The sequence below is a fragment of the Salvelinus fontinalis genome, chromosome 8 (assembly GCF_029448725.1).
Source record: "Salvelinus fontinalis isolate EN_2023a chromosome 8, ASM2944872v1, whole genome shotgun sequence".
Lineage (NCBI taxonomy): Eukaryota > Metazoa > Chordata > Actinopteri > Salmoniformes > Salmonidae > Salvelinus > Salvelinus fontinalis.
In genome coordinates, this window is record NC_074672.1 from 24,910,618 (window position 1) to 24,922,033 (window position 11,416).

General features: G+C 43.2%; 1 pseudogene; it reads left to right on the forward strand.

Annotated features, from left to right (window-relative positions):
* LOC129861447 (polyhomeotic-like protein 2) overlaps nucleotides 1-10,141 on the forward strand; it is a 37,741-nt pseudogene extending 27,600 nt beyond the window's left edge.
* Nucleotides 10,142-11,416: the final 1,275 nt, after the last annotated feature.

Consider the following 11,416-nt stretch of genomic DNA (forward strand, 5'->3'; position numbering starts at 1 on the left):
GAATCATACTAAGGCATCCAGGGTTTCACTTGTGTTTGGTGGGTGTTTGTTCCTGTGTCAGTGTTTGGGCCACACAGGACTGTTTCGGGTTAGTCACGTTTGTTGGTTTTTGTATTTTGTAGTGTTTGTTGTTTTTCCATTAAATAATGCATACTTACCAATCCGCATCTTGGTCCGATCCATGCTCCTCCTCGTCTGAGGAGGAGAACGACTACGACAGCCGTTACACAGAGCAACATAGGACAAGCAAGACATAGCATAAAGACAGAGCAACATAGAACAAAAGGCAGCAAACAAAATTCATAAAAGCAACAAAGTGTTTCCACACCTCACAAGCTACAGACAACAGTTTCTATGAGCGGAAGCCTCAGTCCAGGCTTCACCGACTAAAGCCAAGACTTAACATGCCCTGGGGTGTCTGTCTGTTTGGGAAGTTATTGTTGTGGTAACCATCGTACAATATACCTGGGGCTTTATAGGAATACACACTTGAGGCCAAATCCTAACTCAATGTGCTCAACTTATAATTGTGTACAAGGACTGGTTGTAGTTCATTTTGTGAAAGAATCCTGACATTTCTTAGTTTAAAGCAAAGACTAATGTTGATTTGTGTTGTTTTTAAAGAGTACACATAAATCCAGACATACCAGATCCTGCAGCAGCATAAACAGCAGCAGTTTGTTCCAGCATCACCAGACCCAGCAGCTTCCTCTGAGGGGCCAGGCCCTAGTGCTGTACACATCCTACAGCCACTCTCAAGCCCAGATGCTACAGGCCCTGTTTATCCAGCACCAGCCCAAGAGGGCCCTGTCCCTGTGTTGTCCAAATCCCCTGTTTATGCTCCTGTTCCCAGCCAGCAGGCCACTATCTCCACTATCAGCTCCCAGATCCTTACACACAATGTGCCAGACCCAGGCTGCCCCTCTGCCCAATGCTAAGCTAGGGAAGCTGGCTGCAGTCAACCTCCAAATCCAGCCAACAGCTTCTGCCCCGGACTCTCAGCTGGTTCAGGACAGTGCCAGCAAAGAGCTGCCCACATCTGAGGTAGTCACGGAGAACAGTTTCACTTCCCTCGTACAGCAGCCAACAGCCCCTTGTACTCTTGAGGTCATCACTACTGAGCAATACCCATCAGACCCCAGCAGCCACACCACACACACTGGAGGTAGATATTACTGTATATTTTATATTTCACATAAGGTTGCATCTCAAAGTCATTGGACTTATGGACGACCAGAAGCCCTGAAGCTGTTCAATTTGATACAGTAATGTGAAGGTCCACCCACATGGCAGAGAGGGGTTCACACTCCCTCCCTCCCTCCCTCAGACTCACTCCGTCTGTAGGCCTAGGCAGCCCAGGCACAATGGCCATCCCCACTCCAGCACTCCCCTCAAGCGGAAGACTAAATCTGTCACGCCCCAAAGTCCATTGTTCTGCCCTGCCACTTGGGGGAACGCGACAGCTTTAGCCATAATTAGGGGAGAGGGGCCGGGCTTTGTCATTCTCCCCATGGGCTAGGGGGAAGAAAGGAGCACTTGTAATGTCTGGCAGGTGTATACGCGCAAGGCCCATCCACATTCAAACATGAATAATATACAGCAGTGGAGGCTTCTGAGGGGAGGATGGCTCAAAATAATGACTGGAACGGAGCAAATGGAATGGCATCAAACACATGGAAACCATGTTTCATGTATTTGATACCATTTCACCTATACTGCCCCAGCCATTACCACAAGCCTGTCCTCCCCAAAACTTGCCACCAACCTCCTGTGATATACAGTACTTTCAAGAGGCCAGGAGGCTGTTACTCAGCATATACTGAAGTGTCCAACAGTGCCACTTGGCTGCTTTGAGTTAGAACACCATGTGATCAGGGCACTCCTCCTCTAAGTGTTATTATTAGGTGGTCCATATTATAGCCTTGATCTAGCAAGACCAGTGGTGCCTTGGACTAATTCTCAAGGGCCAGCATGTCTGCTTGTCTGACATACAATGAACATTGTCTTTACCATTTATGTCATTTTTTGATATAATGATAAGATATGAAAACATTAGAGGCCCTAACTCTAGGGCCATAGCTCAAAAGTTGAGAAAATCCATATTTCAACATTTCCCATTCCAATGATTTGTCTCTAAATCAAGGAAAACTGTATTTTTACATAGACTTTCACTTCTGTTTTGCCACTATATTTCTCAAATAATGTGGTAGAATAAACTGGAAATGAGTGGGAGGTGAAAATAGTCAGCCAGTCCAACCAATCAGAGAGGAAGTCCGTTTGAGATACTCGCCGCCATTGGATCACATTCCAAATAGCACGGGCCAATGGTGGGGGCGCTTTATTTCCTATTCACTTCCCGCATACAAAGGGATTACAGAGTGTACTGTGTATTTGCTGCAGGGGTAATATAGCGACCGAACAAACAGAAGAAAGCACGTTAAAACGTTGGAATGATTGCATTGCTTGTGTAACTTCTACTAATGTAACGGGTGCGTATTTCCACGGAATATTTGAGGTTTTTGAGCACATGATTTGTTTGCTTCATGCTGCCTAGGCAGAGAGGATATGAAAGGAAAGGTTGTTTGGAGCAGTGGAACAAAAGGGTGTTCTTTCGCTCCGTGTTGACCATTGTCAGGGCGTTTGAATCAGTTATCAGATCCCCTATTTGTAATTTCTTGTGGCAGGTTTCTCAATTTAAATTAGTGTTCAAATGTGGTCACATTTACTCTTCAAGCAGATGTCGATGAAACATTTGCTTTTTGTTATTGATTAACAATACGAATTTGGGATAATCAACTTGCATAAAATCATTTAGTTGTTACAGTACACATTCATTGTATGAAATACAACTAATTGTTTTTTTGTTGGCCTAGGTGTAGAATTAAGTGGGAAGAAAAGTACATCAACAATTTCCAAAGTGGTCCAGATATTCTGCTGAAATTATTCTCCACTGCATAAAATGTTAACAGATTAATCAACGACATGAGTGGTCATTCACTTTTAACTATCTTATTTTTGTATATATCAGTACCGACTCTTGCATGATGTCAGTCATTTGACATATCAATATATAATTGTATTTACTCGCGTTCGAATATTATTATTCCCAGCAGGTAAGGGAGACGCCGAGGGGCTGAATGCGCAACCAGGTGCAGGCTCGCTTCCAGTCATGACCTCGGGGAATGGGAACAATGCGCCCACGGTGACCGGCAGCACCCCTCATGGCGAGAGCAAACCGCCCCAGGCAATAGTGAAACCCCAGATCCTCACCCACGTCATTGAGGGATTTGTGATCCAGGAGGGAGCCGAGCCTTTCCCAGTAAGTTGTAGGATAATGAAGAAGCTTTCCACCCACTGGGCACATGGCTGTTCAGAAACCCACAAAATATGTAAGGTGGGCTTTCAACTGAACCATAAGGACACAGTTAGCCCTGTCCACGAGAAGGAGTGCACTTCCCTCTAGTGGACAACATTTGACTAAAACCTCCATTCTGTACTGTTAAGCATTTTACTATGGGGTAAAGCAGCATGTCTAAAGTGTCTGTCCTTTCAGGTGGAACGTCCGTTGTCGTTGCTGATCGAGAACCTGAAGAAACACAAACAGCAAACACATTCCGACTCCGAGAAAAATACCTCCTCCAATAGCACCACAGACTCTGAGATGGAGGACTTATCACACCAAGGTAAAGGGCCGCCTGGAGGACATAGGGCTGCACAATGAATCAAATTCACATCAAAATTGCAATATTGACATGTGCAATATCCATATTGAAAGATCGTATCGCATGCAATATTTTGTTTACTCCGTTTGTCGTCTCTCCCTTTTCTTGCGGCTGCTTCCCACACATACAAAGCCCTGCCCACTGTCACTCAAGCAGTGCAGTTCTTCCTCGCTGTTAGATTCACTATAAATTTGCATGATGTTCTTATAGGTCAAATGCAGTCAACAGATTGTCCCAAACAAGAACGATTCTACATTTTGCTTTAATGTAAATGGCTATTTTTATGACTCCAGTTCATCCAAGTATTGGTCACACATATATTTACCAGATGTTATTGTGGGTGTAGCGAAATGCTTGTTTTCCTAGCTCCAACAGTGCAAAGTATCTAACAATACACCAATCTAAAAGTAAAATAAAGTAATTAAGAAATGTATAAATATTAGGACTAGCAATGTTGGCGTGGCATTGACTAAAATACAGTAGAATAGAACACAATACATACAGATGAGTAAAGCAGTTTGTAAACATTTATTAATGTGACTAGTGTTCCATTATTGAAGTGTACAGTGATTCCATGTATATAGGGTAGCAGCCTCTAAGGTGAAGGGTTGAGTAACCAGGTGGTAGCCGGCTAGTGATGGCTATTTAAGTCTGGTGGCCTTGAGAGAGAAGTTGTTTTTTGGTCTCTGTCCCAGCTTTGATGCACCTGTACTGACCTCGCCTTCTGGATGATAGCAGGTGAGCAGGCCGTGGCCCGGGTGGTTGATGATCTTTTTGGCCTTCCTGTGACATCGGTACTGTAGGTGTCTTGAAGTGCAGGCAGTGTGTCCCTGGGGATACGTTGGGCAGACCGCACCACCCTCTGGAGAGCGCTGCGGTTTCTGTACCAAGTGGTGATACAGCCTGACAGGATGCTCTCAATTGTGCTTCTGTAGAAGTTTGAGGGTCTTGGGGGGCCAAGCTAAATTTCTTCAGCCTCCTGGCAATGTTGCGCCTTCACCACACTCTGTGTGGACCATTTCAGATTTTCAGTGACGTGTATGCTGAGGAACTTGAAGTTTTCCACCTACACTGCGGTCCCGTCTCTCTCTCTCTCGCTCTCTTATATATTTATATATATATATATATAAGATATATATATATATATATATATATATATATATATAAAAGAGATATATATATATATATATGGTGCTCCCTACTCTGTTTCCTGAAGTCCACGATCAGCTCCTTCAATTTGTTGAGGGAGAGGTTATTTTCCCTGGCACCGCTCTGCCAGGGCTCTCACCTCCCCTGTAGGCTGTCGTCATTGTTGGTAATCAGGCCTATTACTGTTGTCGTCTGAACTTGAGGATTGAGTTGGCCACGCAGTCATGGGTGAATAGGGAGTACAGGAGGAGGCTGAGCATTCATCCTTGTGGGGCCCACGGTGTTAGGCATCAGCGAAGTGGAGATGTTTCCTACCTTCACCACCTGGGGGCGGCCCGTCAGCAAGTCAAATCCCGATTGCAATATTTTGTTACTTTTTTTTTATAATAATGATTTTGCCCTTATCGTGCAGCCCAAGGAGGACATCTTGCTTGGCCCACTCTAAACCCAGAACTACAAGTTTCTCATAGTGTCATTGGCTACCTGGCTTCATAATCTCACTTTTGCTGGAATTTCATTGGCTCATTGTTGGCACAAATTGGCACTTTAAGTGCCTTGATATTTGGCACATACTGTACGAATGCCTTGTATACCTTTTTTATTTATGTGTCAAATCAGCCAAATGTCTGAGCCATGTAACCATGCCACTCACTGCCTGCCATGTCAACTGGGATTCAGTGTTCATACCAACCGTATTTTTTACCACTGCATCCCTGGTTCCCATTTGTTGATGTGTATCTGTTTTGCTGGGCAGAGCTGAAGCAGCAGGAGGAGCCCACCCTGACGTGTGAGCTATGTGGCAGAGTGGACTTTGCCTACAACTTCAAGAGATCCAAGAGGTTCTGCTCCACAGTATGTGCCAAACGGTAAGGCCTGGGTAGAGAACATGCTGGGACTGAAATCTGAGGTGTATTCATTAGGCACCAACTGGAAGGACACAGACTGCAACAGGGAGGAACTATTTGAACCAATTTTCTTTTCCCATTGTAAAACATTTTGCTACGGTGTGGTCTAATGCAGTGGTTCACAAACTGTAGGGGGTGTGCCCCTTAGTCCAGCTTTAAACTTACTCTTGAAAGTTGCAATAGTAGAATGTGCAATTTCAAAATTGGCTATTGCATCATTTCCTCTTGTCATGTTAGTCATTGTATACGTTAGAGCTATTTAACTTATCAGAAATGTCCAGATCAACTAGCCCATGCCAGCTGTTTTTCTTGTTTTTTTGTCTATTTTTTTGTCACTCAAATACAGTATCAGTTGAATAAACTATAGACTTGGCAAAATGTATAGAATTGCAAGAAGAAAAATGTGTAGAATTACACTAAATAACCTTCAGACTTCCAAATCTCAACATCAACAAGTTGTCATGAACAGTGCTTGTGCCCATAGAAATAGACATGGTGTGTGCATGGTGGAAGCAGGATTTTCTCCAATGCTGGAAGGGGGGCCTAGAGTGAAAAAGTTTGGGAACCCCTGGTCTAAATAATACAACTCAGGCTTTCTAAATGACATGTTTGTCAGCAGTTGTTGCTGTAGTAATTATAGCAGTAGTACACATGTATATGTGCAGAAATAACAAATAAATGGCTTGTTCTTTACTTTAGCCTATAATTTGTTTCTCTGAACAAATGTAGACCCACAATTTAATGGCTTGCTTAGCTTCTGACATACTTGATTACCCAAGCTACTTGTTGATACATTGTCCATTCTCCACCCCCACACACAATTTCATTTTTGTGCAGGTATAATGTGGGGTGTACAAAGCGAATGGGCCTCTTTCCAAATCGACAAACCACCATGGAGAAACTGAAGAAGCAAAGAATGTCAGATGGAAACCAACAGAACTCAAGTTCAGAAACCAAAAAACGGGTGAAATGGCACTGTTCAAAATATAGAGAATAAATGCATAATGACTTTAAAAACTGATTTCCATTGATGCCCTCTTTGCAAGGCAGGTTGAAAGCAGACCTGTCCTATATGATCACTTAAAAGCTAAACCCTTCCTGTGTTTTCAGACTCCCACCACTGGCCAACAAACTGGGGGTGGATCGTTGACGTCCAGCCACCCCTCTCACGGGGAGTCCAGCCAGTGTTCGGACATGTCTAGCTATGAGGGTCCTCCTTCGCCCCCTCTGTCTGCTGCCAGCTCCGGTGCTCACAGGCCTCAGGTGGGTAGAGGGCCCGAGCACGTGGAAGGCTGTGGACAAAATCTGCCCCTCACCCAGCACTTCCTGCCCAGCAATCCATCCAAGTGGAACGTGGAGGACGTCTACGGGTTCATCTGCTCCCTGCCAGGTTGGCACTGCCACATTTTCCACGTACCCCAACAGATGCTTAATATCAGCCAAAATGGCAGAGTAGCAGGCACATACAGCAGTGGTCACCAACTTTGGTATTGGAGATGTGCAGGCTTTTGTTTTAGCCCTGTAGTAAAACAACTACTTCAGCCAACATACTTAGTTCAAATCAAAATGAAATCAAACTTTATTTAGAGGTTGAAGTTAACGTTTATCTTGCACATGATACAGCAGGTGTAAAACAGAGTGAAATGCTTCCTTCCAAGCTCTTTCCCAGCAATGCAGTGGCTGTTTGATTTGTTCCCAGGTTGCCTGGCGATAGCCGAGGAGTTCCGCTCGCAGGAGATAGACGGCCAGTCCTTGCTGCTGCTGAAAGAGGACCACCTTATGGGCACAATGAACATTAAACTGGGGCCCGCGCTCAAGATCTTTGCCCAGATCAGTGTGCTGAGAGACTCGTAGCCCCTCTCTGGAGTCGCTACACACTGTCTTTTCCTGCAATGTTCTCTGGACCCCTCAACTCAGACCATGCTCAAGCCTACTGCTGTTGCAGGTGCGTTCCAGGGTGGTGGCGGATGGACGAAGCTTGTGTTTGTCCCATAGAAGATGATGGTCCACAGGATATTGACAGCGCTATTGAATTTTAGAGCTTTGACTCTGGACTGTCTCCAATGTCAATGCAGGAACTGTTAGCTACTGTATGAGTTGTACTGTGGATGTTGTACTGTGCACAAGTAGCTCACCCAGCCAGACTCTAAGTGGACAACGTGGTACTTAAGTACAGAAATGCCATTACTAGTAGTCAGTTTCTAACAATTGTGAGGTAGTTGCATCGTATAACTTTTCCATAGATAATATATTTTTGGTTCTTGACTGGAAGTTGGTGTTTAGAGCATTGGTCTTGGTGGAAAGTGATTGAAAACCTGCCTAGGACTGTATTTTACAGTTCATGCCTTGAAATGTTGTAATTAAGTATGTTTTATATATATTATATATATATAAACACATACACAGTGGGGAGAACAAGTATTTGATACACTGCTGATTTTGCAGGTTTTCCTACATACAAAGCATGTAGAGGTCTGTCATTATTATCATAGGTACACGTCAACTGTGAGAGACGGAATCTAAAACAAAAATCCAGAAAATCACATTGTATGATTTTTAAGTAATTAATTGGCATTTTATTGCATGACATAAGTATTTGATACATCAGAAAAGCAGAACTTAATATTTGGTACAGAAACCTTTGTTTGCAATTACAGAGATCATACGTTTCCTGTAGTTCTTGACCAGGTTTGCACACACTGCAGCAGGGATTTTGGCCCACTCCTCCATACAGACCTTCTCCAGATCCTTCAGGTTTCGGGGCTGTCGCTGGGCAATACGGACTTTCAGCTCCCTCAAGATTTTCTATTGGGTGCAGGTCTGGAGACTGGCTAGGCCACTCCAGGACCTTGAGATGCTTCTTACGGAGCCATTCCTTAGTTGCCCTGGCTGTGTGTTTCGGGTTGTTGTCATGCTGGAAGACCCAGCCACGACCCATCTTCAATGCTCTTACTGAGGGAAGGAGGTTGTTGGCCAAGATCTCGCGATACATGGCCCCTTCCATCCTCCCCTCAATACGGTGCAGTCGTCCTGTCCCCTTTGCAGAAAAACATCCCCAAAGAATGATGTTTCCACCTCCATGCTTCACGGTAGGGATGGTGGAGAGTTTAGACCAAAAAGCTCTATTTTTGTCTCATCAGACCACATGACCTTCTCCCATTCCTCCTCTGGATCATCCAGATGGTCATTGGCATACTTCTGACGGGCCTGGACATGCGCTGGCTTGAGCAGGGGGACCTTAAGTGCGCTGCAGGATTTTAATCTATGACTGCGTAGTGTGTTACTAATGGTTTTCTTTGAGACTGTGGTCCCAGCTCTCTTCAGGTAATTGACCAGGTCCTGCCGTGTAGTTCTGGGCTGATCCCTCACCTTCCTCATGATCATTGATGCCCCACGAGGTGAGATCTTGCATGGAGCCGCAGACCGAGGGTGATTGACCGTCATCTTGAACTTCTTCCATTTTCTAATAATTGCGCCAACAGTTGTTGCCTTCTCACCAAGCTGCTTGCCTATTGTCCTGTAGCCCATCCCAGCCTTGTGCAGGTCTACAATTTTATCCCTGATGTCCTTACACAGCTCTCTGGTCTTGGCCATTGTGGAGAGGTTGGAGTCTGTTTGATTGAGTGTGGGGACAGGTGCCGTTAATACAGGTAATGAGCGGAGAACAGGAGGGCTTCTTAAAGAAAAACTAACAGGTCTGTGAGAGCCGGAATGCTTACTGGTTGGTAGGTGATCAAATACTTATGTCATGCAATAAAATGCCAATTAATTACTTAAATCATACAATGTGATTTTCTGGATTTTTGTTTTAGATTCCGTCTCTCACAGTTGACGTGTACCTATGATAAAAATTACAGACTCATTCCAACTTTGAATTATTCTGTGTGATGTACTATTAGAGGTTTAATTTGACAGGAACATTGTGGAGGGACGTTCAGTTTCTCTCACCTGTTGTGGATGAAATACCTCTGACATTTTGAATAGATTGGTGGGTTAAAATGATAAAGGAATTGATTTACCAGACCATCACCATTCCCAATAACATTTGGTACTCAGTATTGAATTAAAGGGTTAGTTCACACAAGGAAAAGCAGATGTTATTAGATTTAAATCGCTCTGAATTTAGTTTTTTTGGTCATCACTGCAACATGTCTAGTAGGCATTTATAGACTTTATTGAAGCCTGTTGTAACGCTTAAACCAAAGCATCATCATGTTTATCTGATGTTTAGTATTAGAAACTCACATTGCGTTTTTCAAGTTCTAAACTTGTTGGTTGAGTATTTGTATTTATGGAACTAGTTCTCTCATACCACATTTTGTACTTCAAAAATAAAACATTTAAATTATTGTGTTTACTCTTCTGCACCAGACCATACTGTCATTTATTACAAATGTATTCAATTGTGACAAATCCAAATGAAAAAATCTGACTGTTTGTGAATGTTTCATTGAAATACATTTTGGGTGGTGTATCCCATACAACTAATCAGTTAATAAGACCTATTCAACTGGCTGATTTTAAAAATAGAAACATCTTTCACAAATATGCTCCTCTACTGTATAAACTTGAAAAGCCATGACCGATGTACAAGAGTACGAAGCTTATCAAAATAAGACCTGAGAAAACAGCAATTGAAGATTAATATTTTTCAATCAGACATATTATGGAAGAAGCTGACAATTTGTAAAGAAAAATGAAATATATCTAGAATGTCTTAAGGTTGGCAGCTGTCTATTTCAACAGCCAGTACAAGCAGCAAACATGCAAATATCAGTCATGATGGGCAGTCACAAATGTTGTTCACAACCATTCAAATTACCACTGAATATTCTTAAGTATTTACACAAGCATACACTATTTATCGGTGCTCACAAGATTACAGTAAGAATCCACATCAGCAAATGGACTACACAACACTATTATCCTTTTGAAGAGAAATGTGAAAATACCAATATTTTCAGCCAATCGATCCTCGGGTTACCTCTTCTCGTGACTCCCTCAAACGTCCTTTAAAATTAGTCTGGGAGCTTAGTTGCTAATTAGCATGGTTCCCAACCTGGACCCCAAGCCGCGGATCCCTGATCCAGTCATGAGTGCCCCTAGTGGAAAATGTTATGGAGTGCAGCTTCAACTCACCTAGCCTGGCACAAAGGCATGAATTCTTCGGTTAGAGAGGACTTAGCACACACAGCCACTGTGTTGGTCTTTGCCAAATGAGGATTCTGCACCAAACGAGGATTCTGCTTAACGGTCGCTTCACTTCCAGAGAGAATATGAAGTCTCCTTCCTATGGAGAAAATAGAATACAAAAATGGATCATTGCAGCAGCTAGGCACCATGTGCATTGTAGTGCCCAGCTCACTCTCTAGGAGTGCTTTTGGAAAAACCACAACAGAGAAATACAAAGCATTTGGAAAGTATTCAGACCCCTTGACTTTTTCACATTTTACGTTACAGCCTTACTCTAAAATGTTCCTCATCTACACACAATACCCAATAATGACAAGGCAAAGACCGGTTTTTATATTTTTTTGCAAATTGATAAAAAATGAAAAACAGATTATTTGTGTAAACGCTCAGACACTTTGCTATGAGACTCGATAATGTGCTCAGGTGCATCCTGTTTCCATTGATCAT